Source organism: Sus scrofa, chromosome 1 (genome assembly GCF_054392235.1).
Source record: "Sus scrofa isolate SSC_HxYL_T2T_F1_AM1 chromosome 1, Sscrofa_HxYL_maternal_Yorkshire_Landrace_v2.0, whole genome shotgun sequence".
Classification (NCBI taxonomy): Eukaryota; Metazoa; Chordata; class Mammalia; order Artiodactyla; family Suidae; genus Sus; species Sus scrofa.
In genome coordinates, this window is record NC_139383.1 from 251848700 (window position 1) to 251864735 (window position 16036).

General features: G+C 43.0%; 1 protein-coding gene across 40 annotated transcripts in view; it reads right to left on the minus strand.

Moving 5' to 3' along the window:
• ALG2 (ALG2 alpha-1,3/1,6-mannosyltransferase) overlaps window positions 1–16036 on the minus strand; it is a 588615-nt gene that overhangs the window by 12783 nt on the left and 559796 nt on the right. For 34 of the 40 annotated variants that reach the window (XM_084978261.1, XM_084980678.1, XM_084986483.1 and 31 more), the window contains 2 exons: window positions 8791–8940; window positions 6462–6534 (listed from right to left, as the gene is read on the minus strand). The gene's annotated coding sequence lies outside the window, so the exon portion shown is untranslated. The remainder of the gene's footprint in view (window positions 1–6461; window positions 6535–8790; window positions 8941–16036) is intronic. The other 6 variants (XM_084989986.1, XM_084987912.1, XM_084989505.1 and 3 more) reach the window with 1 other exon arrangement.

Genomic DNA, 16036 nt, shown 5'->3' on the forward strand with positions numbered 1-16036 from the left:
CCAGCATTTCTAAATTGAATTGATATAATTCCAACCAAAAATAGGGTTTTTGAAGTTTCATTTAGCTTTTGTTCCCTTTCTGGATATGAGCATTCAGTTTCTGTTAGACCCTAGGAAATAGCAAGAATAGCTCAAAGGTTCACACTCCAAGAATCTAGGACTCTAAGCCAGAATTTCTAAAGAGTACAGAATCCATCTGAAATGCTCCAGTTGTCCAGAATCACAAAATAACGAAGAGGTATATTAGTTAAGAAAAATTATAATTTTGAAGACATCTTTCTCATAAACTAACTCTTAAAAAAAAACTTCTTAGAACAGTTAAGCAATTTCATAAAAGTGTTTTTCTTAACTCTTGGCTGAAAAGTAATTTTAGGTCCCAAGTACCAAATTTAAGTCATGAAAGTATGCATTTTCAAAAATGAATTCCTAGGGCAATATATAGATGAGTTTGCTCTTGTAAATCCTAACAAATGGCAAATTGTTGGGGAAAATGATGAAAAACTTGTTCCTTTTGATTTTGGGAGTTGATTACTGCATGAAATACGATATCTTCATTTTGAAATTCAGGGGAAAAAGTCAATTTCATTTGGAAGAAATTAAAGATGATAGTATCTGTAATGAAAAATCTTTTTCTTTTATTCCTTTTCATGGTACCAACAACAGTTAAAAGACATTTAATTTGGGAAAGAAATGTGCTTGTCTGTCAAGAGGGGTCTGTTTTCCTCTGGGGGAGATGCTGAAGCCTCTTGGAGGAGCTATTTGGTTGTGAGGGTGCATTCTCCGTCACTGTACAATGCTGTTGTTAGCCTCCTCTGCTTAGCTGTGGTCTCTAGTGGGCTGATTCCTAAAAGTCACCGACTTTTCTGAGCTGGTGATTTATAAGAAAATACTGGTTTTCAAGTGGCAGAACAAGATGCTTCATTCAGCAGAAGGAAAATTGGGGGTTGGGCATAAAAATGTACATCATCTATTATGTAGCTTCTTTTGGCTCTGATGATACAATGCTAATACCATAGCTGAGCGTCTTAGTTTCAAGCTGTTCCTTTTTCTTTCTTTTTTTCCAATTAAAAAAAAAAATTGTGGTAAAAGACACATAACATAAAATGTACCATGTTGGCAATTTTTTTTTTCTTTTTTTGGTCACCCCATGATATATGGAGTTCCCAGGCCAGGGATCAGATCTGAGCCACAGTTGTGACCTAATGCTGAAGCCTGCAGCAAAGCTGGATCCTTTAACCCACTGTGTGGGGCCTGGGATCAAACCTGTATCCTGGTGCTGCAGAGACACCACTGATTCCATTGTGCCACAGCAGGAACTATATGTTGGCAAATTTTATTTTTGGTCATTTTAGGCCCACAACTGTGGCATGTGGAGGTTCCCAGGCTAGGGGTCGAATCAGATCAGGGTCAGCCAGCCTGTGCCATAGCCACAGCAATGTCAGACCTGAGCCTCATCTGCAAACTACACTACCGTTCGTGGCCACGCCAGATCCTTAACCCACTGAGTGAGGCCGGGGATTAGACCTTGCGTCCTTGATATTAGATTCATTTCTGCTGAGCCACGACAGGAACTCCTATATCTTGGCAATTTTTAAGCATGTGGGTCAGTGGTGTTGAGTACCATTCATATTTTTGTGCAACCATCATCATTATTCATCTCCAGAACTCTGATCTTGCAAATCTGAAACTTTAAACCCACTAAATAATTCTGCTCCCCCTCCCCCTAGTAACCACCATTCTGCTTTCTGTCTCCATGAATTTGACTTTCTAGGTACCTCATGAGTGGAATCATACAATGTTTTGCCCTCTTGTTACTGACTCCTTCCACCTAGCATGATGTCCTCAATATTCATCTATATTTTAGCATATATCACAATTTCCTCCCTTTTTAAGGCTGACTAGTAGTCCATTGATTCCTAGACTGTTTTTAAGCCCTGAAGGATCATGAGCCATTTATAGTAATTTCAAGAATTTAACAAATTAGAACTTTGGCTGTGTTAAGGCTGACGTAGCCCAAAGAAGCTCCCTTGACTGTGGGCTGAACACATCAACACACGCTGAACAGAAGCTCTAAGGGATTAAACTAGGAAAATGAATTACATTGTAATTGCTGAGCTGTAAAAATTACATTATAATTGGGCTGAGCCTCTTAAGTCATTGCGAAGCAACCACGTGAGGGAAAGGGCCGAAGAGTCCCTGAGACTCGTGAGGGATGGAAAGACTAGGATCTCTGGTCCCAACAGTGCCTTGAACACCTTCCAGTAAAACAGATGAGAAGAGATCTATTTTGGGGAGACGGGAAACGTTACACAGCTTCCGTGTTCACACCTGTCCTAGTCTAGACTCCAGTTTTTTTTCCCAGGTGCTAAAGTCCTTATAGGAAGAAATGAAAAAGACATTCTGAAATCCAAGTGTTGCCATCAGGGTAAAATGGATGAACATGTCTAGAAGGCTGGCTTCTTTCAACAGGCAATATTGTACCGTGAGTGACGGTGCCATGCTCTTGATTCCCTGAAGCTCCACAGATGCACTGCCCCTCCCCTTAAATGCTGCAGGAAGAGGATTCTGGCCAGGACCAAGCTTGTTTGACTTTTCAGGGATACTACTGGGGACTTCCAAACTTACTGCTCCCTCTTCCAGGCTTGGAAGTGTTTCTGACTTAGGTCCAGCTGCTGGTCCTGCCATGTACCATTTGTGAGATATGGGTGTCTCACCTCTGTTTTCTGGGTCTTGTTTTCCCTAGATGTAAATGATGACAGGTATGATAATTTCCACCATATAGGACTAAATAAGAAGAGCTAAGAGTTGCTTTGTTAATTAGCTAACAGTTAACAAGTGCTTGATTCTCAGTAATTTTGGAGATGTGGGTTTATTTAATCAATAGTCTAATGAGTTTACTATTTGCCTCATTTTATACAAGAGGAAACTGAAGGTTAAACCACTCAGCATGTAAGTAGAAGGGCTGGGATTTAGCTCCAGATCTCTGATTTAGCTACTGGAATTACAGAGATAGGCTTAATAAGTATTTGGAGGCCAGGGAAGGGTGTCACATGATAGACCTCCCACAAAGAGCTTTATTTATTTATTTATTTTTTGTCTTTTTTGTCTTTTTGCCTTTTCTAGGGCCGCTTCCCATGGCATATGGACGTCCCCAGGCTAGGGGTGCAATCAGAGCTGTAGTCACCGGCCTACGCCAGAGCCATAGCAACTCGGGATCCAAGCCGCATCTGCAACCTACACCACAGCTCATGGCAACGCCGGGAACTCCTGATTTATATTTTTCTAACAACTCTCCTGGGGAGCAAGAAATCAGCAAACTCAGATTTATTGCTCTCGTATCTTAATCTTGATTAAAGTGGTGCCTCAAGTCAGAAACACAAGCATTTTGGGTCACTGGAAGTGGATATCTCCAGTATGACTGTAAATGTGGCCTATTTCATGTATGAGGTGAGCACAATTTCGATTTGGATTGTTTAGTCCAGAGACATGTTCATCTTATGGTGAACTGAGAAAACCCCAGTGTTCTGACCTAAGACCAAGAAGACCCTGGTTGGTGGTAAATTCTTGGCAGGGGATTTGGTAGTGACCAGAGCTTGTTTAGCAGAGTGATAGGCATTCATACCATAACCATAAAGCCTGGACCAGTGAAGGCCTGGCACATCCAGCTGGGTTCTGAGGGTATACATAGCAGCTTGGGGGTCCAGATTCAAGTTTTTACTTATGTGTATTATTATTGGATTCCTAGAAGGATTTCCACCTGGTCACTATGATGAAAAGAGTTAACCTAGCAGGCTGGACACTGCTATTTTTAGAAAGGTCAGTTTGCAAGGCTGGCCCTTGGCTGGTGGTCTGTAGACTTGGCATTGGAATTGTTCCCTGATAAGGCTGATGAAGTGATTTCTCCTGTACACCAGCTTTCCTTCTGAGAGTATGGAAGTGTGGTAGTTCCCAGGCAGAAAATGACTATGCAACCACAGCCAATAAAATCCTTGGGCACCAAGGCTTTAACAGACTTTCTGGGCAGAAACATCACATACACGATTGCATTCTTCACTGCTAGAGAAAAGATCACGCTTGATGTGTGCCTCATAGGAGGGAAAGAGTATAGGAAGCCTGCCTGGATTTCTCCAGACTTCACCTGTGTCCTTTTCCTCTGAGGATCCTATTGTGTATCCTTTTACTGTAATAAACCTGAGCTGTGAGTGCAACTATGTGCTGGGTCCTGTGAGTTGTTCTAAAAAATCATCAAATACCGTGGGTGGTCTTGGGGATCCCTGAAAATAGTCACCGTGTTTTATTTTTTTAATGTGCTGTTGGATTGTGTTTGCTGATATTTTATGTTTTTTCCTGAGATACTGTTCAGTTCAGCTCCCACTTATCAAGCTTTTTCTTTCATGTGCATTGTTTTAGAAGCTGACTTATAGCAACTTTAATCTTTTGAGGTACCCAGGACAGTTTATTTCACAGATAAGAAAACCGAGGCCCACAGAGATGCAGTGACTCTACCCAGCATCATGGAGCTTCTGATAGCACAGGAGAGCTGGGAGCCATGGTCAACTACCCCCATGTCAGGGGCACCAACCATTCCTGTCGCCCTCCCCTGAGGGTTTCCTGGAGCAGGGCACACTGAGTACTAAAACTGGGATGGCCCTGAGAAAACCAGGACACTTGGTCACCTACTTCAAGTCCATGGCTTTTTGAAATATTTATCCAACTAGATACGTCTGTTTTCCTGAGGGAGAGCTTGTCCCCATTAGGAAGTGGCCTACTTAGACCCAAATAGGAAGAGCCAGACACCTGGTCTCTCAAGGAGACCAATTTCCAAAGACCTTTCCTTGGTGCCAAACACTCTGCACCTCCCAACCCACTTAGCTCTGTCTGCTCTTTCCTCTTCTCCACCAAGTGCATCCCCCCCCCGCCCCCGCCCCGATCTATGCTCACCATATTTTTCAGCATTACTGGTTTTAATTTCCTTCACCATCCCTTTTGCAAAAACTTGTTTCCTGATTTAATTACTGTTTCTCTTAATTCAATTTCATTCTCTTGATTGTCGCTAAACTCCTAAAGTTGCTTCTCCAAAGAATTTAATGGCAAGGCCCTGTGCTTAGAGATTAATTGTTGTCATTTTGCCTTCAAACACAGGTACTTTCTTACTTCTCTTCAATTATCTTTGGGAGGAAAGAAAGAGACCATCCTTCTTCCCAGGGCCTCTATGAGAACAAACACCGCTGGGGGCTGCCTTTTGAGAGAGAGAGAAAGATGGACAGAGAGAGAGAGACAGAAACAGAGACAGAGAGAGAAAGCCAAGTCTCAAAATTTTCTCCTGCCTTCTACTGACTCTAATCTCAGGGTCTGAGAGGAGCCAGAGAGCCCCAAGCGACTCAGGTGGGCTCACAAACAGGGGCTCCAGGGGCAGCAGCTCAGGCTTCAGAGGTGATGATTCTCTGCCAGGAGGGGTTTGGGATGGTGAGGAGGGGGAATGGGGGCTTACTATGGCCTCAAACATCCTATCCAGCCCACATCTCTCAGAGGAACTAAGGCTGTGACTCAGAGGAACAGAAACATTTTGGGCTAGAATTTCCCTTCCCCATAATGCCCCCTCAGGAAACCAAAGCTTCAGGGCTCTACCCTTTGATCATCTTTGTCACGTCCTCGGTACACCAGCCTTTTGACTTTTCAGCCTCAAACCACTGTTTTCCCCAGCTCCATCACCCCAGACTCTCCTCTGTCTTTGCATAGAGACACTTGCAAAATGACTGCTGGAGGAGGCGGGACGGTTCAAGGTGGGGCCAGGTCAGCTTCCTGTATGAGCCAGGTGCTGCATCCCCTGCCCCCGTGTGGGTGAAGCACCCTTGAGGGGTAGAAAGCACAGGCTCTGGGGGCCTCCGGCCAGGGCCTGAGACACAGCCTGGTGCTTAGGAGTGTGTGATGTCATTCCTCTGAGGCCCCTCGTCTTGGATATTCGTTTATGGTACCACACGAGAGGGGGACTGACTTTATGTCAGGGTTAAATGAAAGAACTCAAAGTATTCAGCACAGGGCTTGGTGCATACTAAGCCATAAATAACAGGTAGCATTAGTCATACTGAGTAGCATTTGGTCCTCTATTGTCTTAGGATGCTCAACTTTGAGGACTGAAATGAAAATTGAAGTCCTTTAGCCCTCTCCTCCACCCCCTGCCCCCCATTTGATTATGAAATCTTTTATTTGGTCTCTGACTCTGCTTGGATACCTCCTGGGATGGGGAGCTTACTCCTTCTGGGGAATCTCTGCCTTCTTTGGGCCACCCTATGCCTATCAGTTAAGAGCTCTGTTTATAAGTATGATGTATATAAACTGCTTTCCAGTTGCAGGGAATAGGAAGCTGCTCCCTACTCAACTACAACAATGCGGGCTGCCAGAGAACAGGATGCAAATAATCACTTGGAGGATAAATCAGTGAATAACTCAATCATACTCACAGGTGAAGATTCCAGACTCGAGACTCTCCCCTCACCCAGGTCCTGGGGGTCCAGTCCAGCTGAAGACAAGGTCCTGAGGATGAGGAAGAACCCAGCTCGTTCGGACACATTTTACTTTTTATTTTTATTTTTTTGTCTTTTAAGGGCCACACCCGCAGCACATGGAGGTTCCCAGGCTAGGGGTCTAATCAGAGTGGCAGCTGCCAGCCACAGCCACAGCCATAGCCATGCCATCCAAGCCGCATCTTCGACCTACAGCAAAGCTCATGGGAATGCTAGATCCTTAATCCACCGAGCGAGGCCAGTGTTAGAACTCGCAACCTCATCGTTCCTACCTGGATTAGTTTCCACTGTGCCATGATGGGAACTCCTCAGACACATTTTACAGACAAGGCCCCACAGATCTCAAAGGAAACTTTGAGATCACCTTTGCCTATGTTCATGAGGACTCATAAAAGATACCATTCATCCCTGGTTATTCATGCTCATCAAATGCCAGAATAAAGAGCTTAGAGCTCACTAGGGGCTCCATCCCCATTACTCTGGGGCCATTTGGCTGCATTTATGATAAGGCCCTGGGGTGTTTAAACTACCTGATTTGTCTAATAAAGTCCTCCCATAGCCCTGCTGATGTTCTCAGCTTCAAGTCACACATTTTGTGCTGCTGGGACAGTACTAGGATATATTTAAAATTCCCATTGTCTATTTAATTTTTATTTAAAGGAAATAATCTTCAAGGTTTAAAGTAGATTTTCTAAGGTAAATGGTCCTATGTACCTAAGTGTGAGGAGCTAGAAAATTTACTATCATATGTATCAGGAAAATAAGGGAAAGATGAAGGATGGGACAGTATGGGAAACTGTACTAGGCATTCACGGCTCATCTAACCAGAGATCCTGTTCCAAGAACTGTGATTTATGAAACAATGGATTCTCATAGTTAAGAAGTACAGATATATATATGTATATATAATTTTTTTTGGTCTTTTTAGGGCCGCACCTGCAGCATATGGAGGTTCCCTGGCTGGAGGTTGAATCTGAGCTGTAGCTGCCCGCCTACGCCAGAGCCACAGCAACATGGGATCAGAGCTGCATTGGCAACCTATACCACAGCTCACGGCAATGCCAGATGCTTAACCCACTGAGCGAGGCCAGGGCTTGAACCTGTGTCCTAATGGATGCTAGTCACATTCGTTTCCACTGAGCCATGATGGGAACACCCATATTTATTTTTTGATTTTTGTTTGTTTGTTTGTTTTTGGCTGGGCCTGTGGTATTCGGAAGTTCTCAGGCCAGGGATCCAATCCGAGTCAGATTAGTGACAATACTGGATCCTTAACCACTAGGCCACTAGGGAACACTATAAGTACATGTTTGTATAAAGCTGAAATTATTCTTATTTAGTATCTAACACATTTAACCTTACCTTAAATGATACATTTTATATAGACTCCTAGGAGGTCTGGATTGGGTCTTAGAACTTTTTTTTTCTTTGTTTTTAGGTCTGCACCTGTGGCATATGGAGGTTCCCAGTCTAGGGGTCAAATCAGAGCTACAGTTGCAGGCAGGCCTGTGCTGCAGCCACAGCAACGCAGGATCTGAGCCGCATCTGTGACCTGTACCACAGCTCACAGCAACACCGCATCCTTAACCCACTGAGCAAGGCCGGAGATTGAACCCGAAACCTCATGGTTCCTAGTCGGATTTGTTTCCACTGTGCCATGATGGGAACTCCAGAACTTAATTTGAACAATCCTTCCTATTACAAATGAAAAAAATAGAGGCCCGGAGAGTGTAGGTCTGGGATTTAAGTCTAGATTTTAAAAATTCAGGTGTGGATGGGAGACAATACGAGAAAAAGAATGTATATGTAGGTGTGACTGGGTCACTTTGCTGTACAGCAGAAATTGATAGAACATTGTAAATCAACTATACTTTAACAAAAAATTTAAAAAACTTCAAGGAGTTCAATTGTGGCTCAGCGGTTAAAGTACCTGACTAGTAACCATGAGGCTGCAGGTTCGATCCCTGGCCTTGCTCAGTGGGTTAAGGATCTGGCATTGTTGTGAGCTGTGGTATAGGTCGCAGACATGACTTGGATCCCAAGTTACTGTGGCTGTGGTGTAGGCTGGCAGCTGTAGCTCTGATTTGACCCCTAGCCTGGGAGCCTCCATATGGCGTGGGTGTAGCCCTAAAAAGACAAAAGACACACACACACACACACACACACACACACACACACACACAAATTCAAATGTAGTACTCTTTTCTGAGAACCGTAATAAGAAGCCCTTAATATACACATATGTATCTGGCTTCCACATACATACCTATATGGGAGGAAGGTAACTTGCACACATAAATACATTTGAGATAAGGGAATCCAGCTGTGACTTTTGACATCACTGGCTCATCCAGTGCTTGGGTGACTGTTCCCTTGCCTTTCCTGCTGCTCCACTTGAGTCCCAGGCATGGCTCTGCTATAAGACAAAGCAGACAAAACTTGAATCAGCACAGCTGGATTTCAAACTCTCAGGTTTCTCGTTTGTGAAGCTGAGTTACTTCTTCCTGTAACCCTCATGCTCGTGCGCTACTTGTCTTACGGGCTTCAAAAGGTATTGGTTCAACATCCAGCCCACATGCTGTGAGACAGGCTTCTTTTGCAGTCTTTTCTAGCATAAAAAGGAAGTGTTGATGTTTCCTCATCCTCCAGTGCTGAGATTTTGCTTATTTGGAATTAGCTCGGAGGAAGGATCAACTTGCTTTCTCCCAGGTGCTGTCCCTGCCTTGCGGCACATTGATGAGGAGCCACACCCCCCTTCCCCTCTCCTTGACCTCCCTTCACATGCACACATGGCAGCAGGCTTTATAGAAGACTTGAGGAAACAAAGGTTTATGTCACTGTGTTGCTTGTCTCCCCTTCTTTTTAGAGCACCCTTCTGTAGGATTCATCCTGGAAATTCCCTATCCTTCACCTCAAAATACAGAATAACTCAGCTCATCAATTCTTTTACACTTAGGACTGTTTGTTGCAACAGAGACCTGTAAAACAATGCCTTAAATAAAGTTTATAATGTTCCCCCCATGTAAAAGTAGTCTGGAGATAAGCATTCTAGGGCTGGTAGGGTACTGTCACTATCTCATCAATGTCCCAGACTCCTCTCTTCTTTCCATTTTGCTGTCCTTAGAACAAGCCAGATCACCTCAGGACTGCAAATGGCTGCTGAAGCACCACATTATATCCATGTTTCAGCAGCAGAAAAGGGAAGGCCAATCAGGGGCTTGCTATCAGAGTCAGTCTCCTTTACTGGGAGCATTTCCAGAAGTCTTATACTATAGTTTATTCCTTCATTCAATTGGCCAGAAGTTAGTCACATCAGCCATTCATCTCTGGAGGGTGAGCCTGGGAAATCTAATTTTTCAGCAGGCACATTGCCATCTCCAACAAAATCAAGGCCCTGTGTAAATAAGAAGAGAAGAATACATTTTGGGTAGGCAACCAGAATGTCTGCCACAACCCCCGACTCAGCTCTGGACCTATCTTTGAATAGCCATTGAGTCATTATTCTATTAAAGTTAAGAGGCCATCATATGGCTGAAGAGGGGGAGCTGAAGTAAAAAAAAAAAAAACAGCTGAATCTTTCACCTGCTGTCTCCACTGACAGTCTCTGAGAGTGGACTGGGCACCAAAGACATTTATTTGCTCACAGATATGAAATTTACTATCCTCCTTAGAAGGCAGAAGCGGTTCCAGTTGCCTTTTATTTTTCTATTGCTACACCCAAGGATTGTTGTGAGAATCCGAAGACAGATACGAGAAATCATGTCATAAACTACAGAATGCTAGTCCGTGACAGAAATGATCATTTATCATTATTATGAGTGCTGTCATGTCTTCTAAAGCTGTGTGCTCAGTTGAGGAAAAGGGTTTTCTGAGCTCGAGCAAGAGAGCCAAGGAGAAAAGGAAAGAGTGAAGGGGGAGGGGGAGAGAAGAGGGAGGTGAAGGGAAAAGGGGGAGGGGAGGAGGGGAAGCGGGAGAGAGAAGAGCGGAGGCCTCTTTTCTTCCAAAGGCAGAACAAAAATATATTGACATAATCGAATCCCATAGCTGATCCAAACACACATACAACTAGCCGAGAGACAGCATCAAATTTCTTTGCTTAAGTTTCTCCATTTAAAAGCTCCACTTTTAAGCAATATACGTATTTTGAAAATGATGTGAACTATATGAAAAGGCACAAGGGAAGGTTACAAAAATTTGCTTTATTGATATATAGTTGACATACCATAAACTGTCCACATTTCAAGTGTATAATCTGATATATTTTGACATAACTAAACACCCATGAATCCACCACAATCAACATAATAATCATATTCATCACCCCCAAAAGTTTCCTCATGCTCCCTGCCTCCTGCCTCTCCCTGGCCACCCCCCCTCCCTGCCAGGAATCACTGAGCTGCTTTCTGCCACTCTAGATTCCTTTGCATTTTCTTGAGTTTTATACAAATGGAATATAAAATTCCATAAAAACACATACAATGTATGTACTCTTTTTTGCTTGGCTTCATTCACTGAGCACAATAATCTGGAAAAAAAACCCTACAACTTATGGAGAAGTATAATTAATGATACAACATAGATCTACTAGGATTGAGAACAGTTAATTAGTCAAATTTCCTTCAGCTTTCCTCCTCTTTTTTTAAATGTGACTTATACCAAAGAAAAAAATTTAGGAGTTCCCGTCGTGGCGCAGTGGTTAACGAATCCGACTAGGAACCATGAGGTTGCGGGTTCGGTCCCTGCCCTTGCTCAGTGGGTTAACGATCCGGCGTTGCTGTGAGCTGTGGTGTAGGTTGCAGACATGGCTCGGATCCCACGTTGCTGTGGCTCTGGCGTAGGCCAGTGGCTACAGCTCCGATTCGACCCCTAGCCTGGGAACCTCCATATGCCGCGGGAGCGGCCCAAGAAATAGCAACAACAACAACAACAGCAAAAGACAAAAAAAAAAAAAAAAAAAAAAAAAAAATTTAAATGAGCGTATTTCAATGGATAATCATAAAGCAAATCCCTGTGGGTGAGTATTGAACCTTGAAAGCACCCTGTTATCTCCTGGGTCCCCTCCCTGACATTCGCTTTTTCCTTCCACATTCCAGGTCACTCCTATCTTCACTTTGGACAGAAATATGTTCTTGCTTGTCTTTTTGGCTTAATGACCTATGTTTCCATCCCAGTATGGCAGCATTGAGCCATCCGTTTGTAAATTTTATCTGAATGAAATAACACTGTCTTCTTCTGTGATTTGTATTTTTTACTGTTGTTTGGGAGATTAGCCATATTGTGTTACAGGGCTGTGGTTTGTTCATTTTAATGACTATAGGATATTCAATTTTATGAATATATCACAGTGGGGAATGGCCCACACTAGAGAGAAACCTTTTAAATGTGATCAGCACTGTTTGGCCTGTGTTGACACCTAAGCCTTGTAGCATCAGACAGTTATCTTAGGATAGAAACATAAAAAACACCCGCACCGCTGCTGCCAGTCTCGAACCCCCACTCTGTGTCCATAGAAAGTTAATCCATTAATAGTCACAATGCAAATCATAAATATTTACAACAATATATTTTGTCCTGACATGGTATTCTTTCTGAAGAAGCAAAGCACAAAGTAGTTTTTTTTTTTTTTTTTTTTTTAAATCATTAACTTTATGTAACAGCATGAGTCAACTAGGGCTAATAAGAAAGTACTATAGCCTGGAATGGCTTAAACAATGGAAATGTATTTTTTTCTTACAGGTCTGGAGGCTGGAAGTCCAAGATCAAGGTGTAGGCTTGGTTTCCTGAAGTCTTTTTCAGGCTTGCAAAGAGCTTCCTTCTCCATTTCCTCAGGTGGTCCTTGCTCTGTCGTCCCCCTGAGAGTCTCTGTTTTCTACTCTCTTCTTTAAAGACCTCAGTCAGATTGGATTAGGGCCCATTCCAAAAGCCACATTTCAGCTTAATCACCTATTTCAAGGCTTTGTTTCCAAATATGGTCACGGTCTGAGGGACTGGGAATTAGGGCTTCAACACATGAATTTGGGGGGAGGCATGATTGAGCCCATAGCCATCGTGTTTATCTTAGTATAGCAAATTATATTCTCCTTGGGAGAAAGAAAACCAAGCCTCCTTCTACAGCCTGCTCGTTCACTTTCTTGTCCTCAGGCCTTCAATCCAGACCTTCCTGGCATATGACTCCCTAAATGTCATTATTTACGTGCTGCTTTAAAAGATGCTTTCATAAATTACATAGGAAGCACAAGCAGTCAAAACCTAGTTTTATGTTTCTTCATGTACAAGAAACATGATAATAAGAGTCACTGAAGTCAGTGCTTGCAGTCTGAGATGTTTTTTAAAAGGTTCAGCATCACTCAAGTTTAAAAAATAATGGTTTAGACCTTGGCCTGTCTCTAGCAGGTGGACCATGCGGCCTTCTCCCAGCCCTTTCTTAAATGCCCTTTATTCTGTGATACCCTAAGTATCCGCTGGCATGGTGGTTTATAAGAACCTTCTCACATGGTGAATAATTAGATCCTAGTCACCACCCAGTGAAGGAGAGAAATCATTTGAATCCCTGCTGTACATACGAGATAATTGGAGCATAAAGAATATGGGATTTTCAAGGTTACCCAGCAAGGAGGGCACAAAGCCAGTTTCCATTTCTCAATCTAGGTAATTTGAAACCTGCATTTATATAATATTAAATAATACAAATACAATTTCATGATGCCTTCTCTCCCCAAAGTGGAGGTCCATCCACCATTTTTTTTTGTTTCAAGTGGGGTGCGGTGGTGCTAGTCATTAGGTGGGGGAGCTAGTGAAAACATCATGACTCAGAGCAGTCATATGAAAATGGACTTTCTCACTGAGGCAAAGATGTGGAAGTAGTCAGCTTCTTTCTTCTGATAGCAGGTGTTTTGTTTTTCAATCAGCATGCTCACTGGGTCTCTTTACCCTATATCTTTCATGCTTTCAAAGCTTCCGTTTTCCTGCATATTCAATCCCAACACACATTAGTTTTCTTCTTTCCATGTATATTTAGTAGTTGTCATTCTATTACGAAGAAGGACTTCTCTCCCCCATCTATTTGTGCATTCAATCATTAATTTATATCATGACAGTCTCATGGGTTCTTTTTATTGAATGAGTTTTTGCTTTATTCCATGGGTTTCGATGACCAGACTCTTCTGGATTGTTGAGTGGGAACCCCTTCATTCCGGCTCCTGGGTCCTTTTGACATATTCCCATAATTCTCTGTTTATTCTCACTTGGCACAAAAAGGTGTTCCACATTTTTCTTGTACTTTCACTGCCCCAACCTGTATTTCACTGTATTTTGAGAAATAGTGGATACCAACCAGTGCTAAACGTTGAAGTCTTGAGCCATTGTAGGAGCCAGAAGAGATCATGATTTTCCGTCAGATCATGACCTTCCTGACCTTCAAATAAAAGGATTAAGAGGACAACTGCCTCCATGATGGCATGTGCTTAGTGTTCATCCCAAGGAGAAATACATCCAATGTCTTAAGTGTCTTATGACATTTGTTTCATGGAAGAGAGTTTCAAACTGAGACTCAGATGGCACTAGCTGAAAAATGGAAGATCAAAACATGTGGGATGGAGTAACGGGAGATCACTATGGAATGGACTGCCTCTGTTATTGACTATGACCCCGATCCACATAAGCCTGTCTCCCAAGGAGCCTGCAAAGCTAGGAGCTCTGAAGGGGCAGCAGAACAGTAAGCTCCAGTGCACAAAGGACTGTGTCACTTCTGCCTCCTAGATGGTAAAAGGAAAGCCCCTGTCCTGGGGACACCAGGGTGGGTGGGGTATCCTTCCTACAGTTACAGATGCAGCCAGAGCCTACTCTAAAACAGTTTTGACATGGTTCTTTTTCTTTTCCATTAAAAATAATTTCCCATGAAGCTAATACAACATTGTAAGTCAACTATACACCAATAAAGTTAAAAAGATATTTCAATTAGGAAAGATTTTAAGCTTTCAGGATTTTAAGAAAATTACAGAGAAAAATTCATAAGCACAAACATACCCATCACTAGATGGAAGAAATGCTAACATTTGCCTTAGATCTTTTTAGAAAGATAGTAAAACTACAGATGAAATTGAAGCCCTGATGCCCCCCCATTCTCCTCCCTCTCTCTTCAGAGGTAACTCTCAAGTTTGTAGGCAACTTCTCAATGCTCAAATTTACTTCTTTCCTGAGTAAACACCAATATACAGTATTGTCTTATGAATTTAAAACATTTCATAAGCAGGAGTTCCCATTGTGGCATAGTGGAAACAAATCCAACTAGGAATCACGAGGTTGCGGGTTCAATCCCTGGCTTCGCTCAGTGGATTAAGGATCTGGCGCTGCTGTGAGCTGTGGTGTTAGGTTGCAGATGTGGCTCGGATCTGGCATTGCTATGGCTCTGGTTTAGGCCAGCAGCTACAGCTCCCATTAGACCCCTAGCCTGGGAACCTCCATATGCCGCAGGTGCTGCCCTAAAAAAAAAAAAAGAAAATTTTCATAAGCAGAACTGTCACCCATACTATACAGCCCAGGCTCCAGGTGCAGAAACTTTTTTTTAACCATACAGGCTAGTTGTGTTTCATCAACAGGCTACCATGAAGTCCTGCAACAAAACCAGGCCACACCAGCTAGATCCAAGATGATGAGCAAACTAGGCTAAAGGTCACCATTTTCCTTGCCTTGATTGAGCTGTGTTTCCATACCAAACCCTGAAAGCCGAAGGATACTACCCTGATTTATCTCTGCATTTGTTTCAAAAATACCTGGTGTTTGGCAGAGAAGCTTTCAGGCTGCACTTTGAGAGAGACACTGTGCTCAACTGCCCCAATCTAGCTCTGACCATCAGGGGGCACCAGCGCAGAGGAAGCCTGAGATCTCTGCCCAAAATGGGCCTTGTGCTCTGCTAGGCACAATTTCTGTGGCATACAGGGAAGAATGGAAGACTGCAGGTGCCCCGGCTGTCCCTAAAAATCTCCCACTTCCTAGAGCCTTGGTGACCTGTCTGCCTCCTAACCCTTAAAATTCCCTTACTCTCTGGGGAGAAGGTATCTTTAGAGCAGTAGATTCCCTTCTCCCTTCTCCAGCCATTGAGCAAAAGCCTGTCCCGATTGCACCAAAATCAATTTCATTGTTGGCAGCATGAACCTGACTGGGAAAGAACTCCCTGACTGATGAAGTGGGGTGGGGGCTTCAGTTCAGCTAGGGCACCAGGAGGGGCGCCCCATGTCTAATTCAGTCACAGTACCATATGTCTTGCATCCTTTCTCAACTGACTTTTGATTTTCACAGAACACGGAGATTTATCCGTATTTACAATGTAGACCTTGTTCATTCATTTTATCTGTTAGATAGTATTGTACGACATTTCTATAATGCTATGATTTGATATTACACTTATTAATACTAATGCTTTGTACATTTCTCTTGGATTTTCTCTGAAGGTAATAAACACACCTGGAATAAGGGTAGTTTTGTTTCTTACTTTCTATCCCTAAACCTCTTAT